The sequence below is a fragment of the Hyalella azteca genome, unplaced genomic scaffold (assembly GCF_000764305.2).
Source record: "Hyalella azteca isolate HAZT.00-mixed unplaced genomic scaffold, Hazt_2.0.2 contig4089, whole genome shotgun sequence".
NCBI classification, from domain to species: domain Eukaryota; kingdom Metazoa; phylum Arthropoda; class Malacostraca; order Amphipoda; family Hyalellidae; genus Hyalella; species Hyalella azteca.
In genome coordinates, this window is record NW_025934315.1 from 25,505 (window position 1) to 33,178 (window position 7,674).

A 7,674-nucleotide genomic window follows, 5' to 3' on the forward strand; every position below is an offset into this window, starting at 1 on the left:
TGAAGGAAGCAATGGCTTTCCTCACATCCCCTTCCCCTACAATAGAAGGAGGTGGGTAGTCCTCTCCCGCAGGTTCAGGGAGAGACAGGTCCTCAGGTGCCGGAGGATGCTTCTGCCGGAGCACTTCTCGGGTTCTATCGTCCCTCGGGGCAATATCATCCGATGATGCCAGCATACGCACAGCCCCCCTTATGTCACCATCGGCCAGCCTGCTGGCCACTCGCCTTCCGAGCTCTTGACTTCCGTTTCCCGACTCCCGCCTCACTCTTTCTTCCGGAGCCACCAGATATGGTCAGATTCAATAAATGCTCGAATCTGCCTCTTGACTACTGTGGTTAGTGAGTGAGACGAACCGCTGCTCTCCGGCTGCCGCAGCGCGATCCACCCAAATGACAGCAATCTACCCCACGCTAATGGAGTTCTGTCTTCACTTAACGCCGCCTCCAGCAGTTTCTGCAGAGCATCCGCTGCGCAGACCACAGCGCCCCGATGCACCCTTTTCAGTGCTCTACCATTAGCAAGTGGCAGTCAAGCAAGTGGCACGCCGCAAAAGAATAACGAGCACACTCAGTAGAAAGACGTGTCAATAATAAAATTGCCGCGTCAGCAAGAACGAGACGAGAGAATGGAAGCAACGCACGTGCAAGGCTACAGAGCAAACAACAAGCAATCGAAGAGCTCTAGGCACCACACAACCTGCTCTCGTGGATGCTCAGTTAACACTCAATAATTAGTGATAGAATTAGTGATAGAATAGGATCCAGATTTTAGTCATATTTACTAGGATACGTACGTTTGGATTTCACCAGTTCACAGACGGATGGAGACGTTTGAATTTCACCAGTTCACAGAGCGACTACGTCAATTAATTTTTACTCAAATGAAACTGAATAGTGAATAGGTAGAGTATAATTATGTTTCATGTTTTATAGAACACAATAAAAAATATAACTCAGTACTCACTGTAGTGAGTGACAGAGAGCGCATTTTCTCGTCGACGAAAACTTGAAGTCACGGACGGACAGACAGACGGACGGAAATGGCGAGCACAATAGTGCATTTTTTCCATAAATGAGAAAATGCGCTAAAAAGGGTGAGCATACTGAAAATTCGGTGTTAATAGTAATGTTAACCAGCGAACGAAATTAAATTGAAAACTACAGCAAAAATATATAGAGGTCAAAATAAATTCAGACCTCATTTCAATTCTAGTAACATAAAGAATTAAAATTGGATTTCATGAAATCTTCATCGAATCCTAGGACGTGGGAGCGGAATCTTCTTTACCTATTCCAATTGTTTTGCCTGTGGTGATAACTAATTTATATATCGTAATTATCTTTTTCTGTACATGATAAATCACTGTATCCTCATTTCCCCTACGTTTTCAAGTATCGATACGTATTTATTTCAACGTATCGAGATTTATCCACCTTGATAATTGTTCAATTGAGTCGGTTCATCTACCCGGCGTAACATTAGTTTTTTTGAAGCTGTCAAACCCTTTATTGATACATTTCTCCAATTTTTATACCGACGAGATTTCCTAGTCTTAGACCTTCAAGTACCAATAGCATTGACTACATGTATTTGTTATCGTAGATAAAAGGCACAACTATTTCTTAGAACTCCAATAGCCTTGAGACATCAGCGAGTACCGGCGCTCTCAAGGCGAGGGACACCGACTTACCGTGTAAGTGATCGTCCAGAAGAAACTGTGCTCCTCAGACGACCACGCTTCTTTTAATCCTGGACTATAACGCTGACGTTATATACTCGTATTTCGTCATGAAATTTTCCTCATTGATCCGATGAAAGTTTTCCTTGTTCGAGGTGAAATTCGACAGTTAAAATGTTTTTTGTTTCTCATTGCGAAAATTACATTGTGGAAATGGAAAAATAGAAAACATTGCAATGCGATTTCACTTCGCGAGAAATAAGTAGATAGAGATTTGTAAACTTAAGCTTGGATCGGGAACAGGTTTTCATTATGCTACTATTAACTTGTTGCGAAAGTGAAAAAAATTACAATTTCATCTATAAATTATTGATCTGATTAGATCTAGCTTATAATTATTCTTTTCGTCTTGCTCAAAATAATTTTTGTTCATTAAAAACATTATAAAATTTACTAATAATTTATGTGATTACAATGATTTCACAAATTGGTGTGATTACAGTATCAAAATTTGTTACTTCTAGTCATAGGCGATATATCATGAGAGACAAAATTAATATAAATATCTTATCGATGAGGACAATTTTGTAGAAGAACTGAATAACATGTGATATATCTCAACCAATCGATGGAACTCGATCAGCAGAAGACTTGCTCGTTTAAGCGTATTATAATGATCACATTTTAAATATCCTGGAACTTTCGATTGAAGAGGTGCATAAAGGAGAAGATTTTCACTTCATTAAAGGATTTTAATTGTTGAAGTTAGGTACACTAATTAGAGAGATAAAAAAGTAGGTAAATAATCACAATTAACACTTACTTTCACATTAAATTATCAAGAAGTCAATTTGTTCATCACAGAGGAAAAAGTCAATCTTACACTCAAAATACAAATATTATAAGTGATACCTATAACAGTTATTATATGCATGCAATAAAACTTCGTCCCGAGATGAGGTAGATAATTACTTAAACTCATCCGCCACACGTCGGAAGAATAGAAATTGATAAAATACATTTATCTATAACAAAAAATAATGCTAATATTGAATGTTTTCGTTTATACCTGCGTGTTTGCAACTTTTGCTTAAATGTTAACAAACTATTAAAATAAAATTCGTTTGTATTATTAGGAAACATTTTTCTTGTGCATAATGGAACAGGCAAATCGTAGCATATGTGAGATGTGCGCATGTGTTATCTAAATAATGACGTTGTGAAATTTAAGTATGAGTTGAAACATGGGAAACCAAAGGGCTGCCGGCGTGATGCTAACGGGTGATCTGTATCGGCATAAGTACGTGGTTGGATGTTGACAGGTGACTCATTTTCCGGCAGCATTGCAATGGAGCTGCAAAAACATGTCAGGTGCTAGCTTGGGATCCGGAACCGCATTCCATTTCTATAAGTTAATACTGAGGTGTAGAATTAGAAATCGGGGCTTGTTCTTTTGTCGTTCTTGAAGAGAGCTCATGCATGACACGCAATTAAGTGTTGTATATATCAGTGGCGAAGTAGAAAAGTGCCACCAGGTGCACGGCAGGTGTTAAAAAATCAAAGTATTTGCAATCGATTCAGTTTAATAAACCGTAATTCAGCGTGGATTAATTAAATTTTGACACTATTTTCGCTTGTGGATAGTCGTTACCTGTTTCAATATTGCAGGTAATATAGGTTGTTCGATATTGCTTTATAATTTAAGTTAGCTTCACGATATTGGCTTCAGTTTGCCTTAAATCAAAGAACAGCTGATCTTAATTGTTTTCAGTCCTGCAGTGCATTCAATTAATTCTAACTAGTACATCGATTTCAAAAACAAGTTCGATATTATGGGGTTTAAGTCCATCTTGAAAATGCAAGTGACAAGCAAATGTCAATTTGCTGGAAGGCACATTTCCCTAAAGTGTTCCTCACCAGTGGCAAACCGCTCATTGACTAATACCACTTAAGATTACTTGAGATTCTGATTCTAGGTATTCATATATTAACTGGAAATTATTGGACGGAAGACTATATATGTAGATAACTTCTTAACATCAATCTGAACATTCAAAATACAGAGAAATATGAACAGAAATTGCAAAATATGGTCTAACGCAAAGCTCTTTCTCTGACTGTGTTGTGCCCAGTTAAAGACAACACCCACTTTTCTCTATTTCACATCCAATTTGAATTATTTGTTAGCATATAAAGTTTTAAACAGCTTTAAACGTGATGCAAGTGAACGTTCATTAAGACCCAACGACCAAGTCAAAATGATTATTTGCCAAGTTCGTGATGTAAAGTAATTTTTTTTTAAAGAATTTTTCAATTTTAGGAATTTTTCATGGTCATAAATTTTTTGATCATGCATTTTTGTCGAAAACGATAATCCTAAGGTAATTTATTATTTTACATATGAAATTTGTTTGCAAAAAAGGCAAAAACCAGACATGAGACAAATAATTGAGTTCTCTGTTTGCACAATTCTTTAATTGCCGAAGCCTTTGTAATCAGAGCTTCTGCTTTTGAATCTTATTAATAAAATATACTCTAGCAAGCACGGCTTATAATATTAACAAATTCTGCAAATGGTCGTATATTGTATGATAGCGAAATTGTATAAAAAGCGTTGATAAACACCATAAAAATGTATCCATAATAGTGTTAGCTTAGGTCTTCACAATGCCTCTGTTTGTAAATAACTAGAGATGGTTTGAATCGGGTTAAGTTTGCCCCCCTTTTTAGCGCATTTTCTCATTTATGAAAAAAGCGCCATTGTGCTCGTCATGTCCGTCCGTCCGTGACTCCACGGACGGACGGACGAGAAAATGCGCTCTCTGTCATTCACCGCAGTGAGTACAGATATAATTTTTCACTCAAATTCAAATCAATGCTTGAGGAATCATTCTTCGATTGTGGAAAAAACTAGACTGCTTCTTAGTTCGTTTGATACTGATTCGAAGGTTGGCTACATCCGTCATTGTTCACATTTCGAAATTTGTATACTTTCTTCAACTTGAATTCGTTATTGATGGATACATTTACTCACGAAAGGATGTCTGCACGCTATTGTTACACGAATATGTTTGACGTCTTATCCGGTAACTAAGAGTCTTTTATATGAAAAATTTGCACTGTTCGCAAAAATATGATTTTAGTAAACATACTTATAGCATTTAGAATATGGGATTAATTGTATATACTTCGTTTACATAGGCCTCATTTCTCACTGTTGCTTCTAAAAGAAAAGCGCATTATGATATAGCTTATTATTCTATGACGCAGAATTTTGTAACCTGTATTAACGCTGTAAGTTTTTTGCCGAAATTATTTAATTTTGAAGGCAAATTTCTTCAAATAAAATACTCTTTTGATAAATATTCCAAAATCTGTTAACAGTAGAATCTAGCTTGGTAGATTTTCCTCGTGATAAATACTCAACTTGTATCATTTCAATTTTGAGTACACGAGAACAATAATGTAAAACAAAATAACCGTAATACGATGTTAGCAATAATGATGAAGTGAGAACATCTGTGGACGAGGAGAATCGCAGGAAAATCGAGAAGCCAGAAAAGTTTTGGCCCAGCTTGAAAAAGTAAAAAAAAGAAAAGAGAAAAGTTTTGGCCCAGAACTTCTCTCCACTGGAATAGAAATTCTAACCGCTCCTCGCCGGATTTGCTCATTATTAATTTTGTTTATCAATCATGACATAATCCAACCAATTATGCATATTCGCCGCAAGTATCAAGTAGGTAAGCATTCAGGCTGCAAATGTCGGTGGAGAGAAACTATAGTGGGATGCCTGTACAAAAAGTGGGTACTTTTATGGGGTGGTGGTAAAAGCTGGTGGAGATTCTCGCTAGAAATGTGTGCTTCTTGTAGCGACAGTGCTGGAGAGTGTTGGTGAAGATACTCACATACAACGTGTGTCGTGGTGGGGTCACATTTCAACGCATGTCCTGGGACGAAGGTGTTGGTGGAGAGGGTCAATTAACGGTTGGACTCACCAACCGTGTTAATCTTTACGGAAGTGGAGTTAATGAATAAAAAAATGGAGTTAATGGAATAATGAATAAAAATTACCTCGCTAATGAATAAAAATTACCTCGCTGCATTATTGCTTCTACTTTGAAATTATATGTTTATCATGTCATGCTGATCATGTTATCAAAATAGTGCAGAATATTTTTATTAATACTTTTTATTCAAGTTTATGAATTTTAAATAGTTAAATCATTTTATTTGCCTATCGATACAATTGTAACATATGCGATGCGACGAATGCTACGCAAGCAACGTGTGGCGAGATTATACCAATGCTTATCCAAATAATTTACTGGGATGGGAATATTTTGCATAGCACATAGGTATCGAACAAAATGATGATGATGAGGGGCAGCTGCGAGAAATTTCCGTTACCTAAATGAGCATTGCATTTTCAATGCTTCAACTTATAGCAATAATTTCAACTGTCGAGTCATACGATCGGATATAATCATATTTATAGGAAAACAAAAGTATTCCGAATTTTCTGTGATTGGGTACGACTTTCAGTGCAATTGGAAACTCGGATGTTCCGACCTAAGGCTCTAAATCAGGAAATATCTACATAAATGAAAATTTAGAAATAAATAAAAAAACGCGCTCTTCATTTGATTTTTAGAATGCTCCATAATTACTTCATGTGTAAAGGAACTGGTTAAATCTAACGAATGTCCAAGATTGTAAAGATTCATCAGTTCCTAGTGCTAGGTAGGATGTTTAAATGTTGCACTGGAACTGCAAGCACATTTAATGTACCGCAAAGTTATTTGGGTATACGTACATCCACTTATTTAGCTAACGGTCAGATTATAAGCAGAAAGTTTGGCCTGTACGTTGTTCGATTTATTGTGTAAGAGAGTTCATGGGGATCGAATGCTAAATTAGCGACGGACTAAAGAAATTTTTCCATTTATCCTGCTAATGGTAAAAAAAACAGCCAGAAACGCTTGCACGATCATTTTACTAGAACGAGACTCGATCTGGAATGATGTGTTAATTGTTGCGGGAGAGGTGCAACATACATTGGCTACCCCATGCAACGGGATAGTAAATTATCAACGCAATTGGGGAAAAATCAGTAAATGTTGGAAAAATCAGAGTTATAAATTTTTATGAATAAAAACTTAAAAAATGCTCCAACACGCGAGCTTTAAAACCATACATAGACAGCTAAAATTGCACTACTTTTGACGCCCATTGGAAAATACCTATAGCCAAATATATACATTTTGTACTATTACACAAAACCTTAACCTAGAATCCAACCTGAAAAGTTCTCATTCTAACCCCTGATCAATGCTGACATGTTAGTACAAGAAACTCTTCTAATCCATCAAGGAAGCCGTCGTCTGCAGGTAGTTGTCAGTGAACATCCACCATCCGCAACCAATAACATGGTTGTGCAAAAATCGTTCATACAGTTAAACGCAAGACAATATGTGTAAACGCTGGCCACTGTGGCGAACTTCAACGTCAAAAGTATAGGTTGCAGTTACTCCATGATAGGAAAATTCATCACATAAGATACGTCATAGGTCCCGAACTAGCGCACTTAACCTGGTTTAATTTCAGTACAAACTAAGTAAATCACCAGCCAACGACGGCACCTCTGGTGGGTTGAAGGGCTTATTCTTCGGAAGTTCCACACAATTGCGCAAACCGCGTTTTTCTAGAGACAACGTCACTGTCTAAGCGTGTAGCTGCGGGACCTGATTTTTACAGTCAAAGACAATAACATGGTAAAGTTCGAAGTGAATGCAGAACTAATATTCACAGTTCACATTACTCACATAATACATTCGGCTAATTTACAATACAGGTACATCAATTTACTAGTTTACACTTGCACAAAATTCACATCTTAAACGATGAATGGTAACGTCGGTAACAGACCCAGTTGGGCACGTTCCATGGTCTTCGTCCATCGGCTATCGAACCCTGACAATTCTCCCGTTCCCGCACTA

General features: G+C 37.2%; 1 protein-coding gene across 1 annotated transcript in view; it reads right to left on the minus strand.

The window, feature by feature from the left end:
- Positions 1–1,729, minus strand: part of LOC108671473 — a 5,297-nt gene extending 3,568 nt beyond the window's left edge. The window contains exon 1 of the mRNA XM_018159022.2: positions 1,691–1,729. The gene's annotated coding sequence lies outside the window, so the exon portion shown is untranslated. The remainder of the gene's footprint in view (positions 1–1,690) is intronic.
- Positions 1,730–7,674: the final 5,945 nt, after the last annotated feature.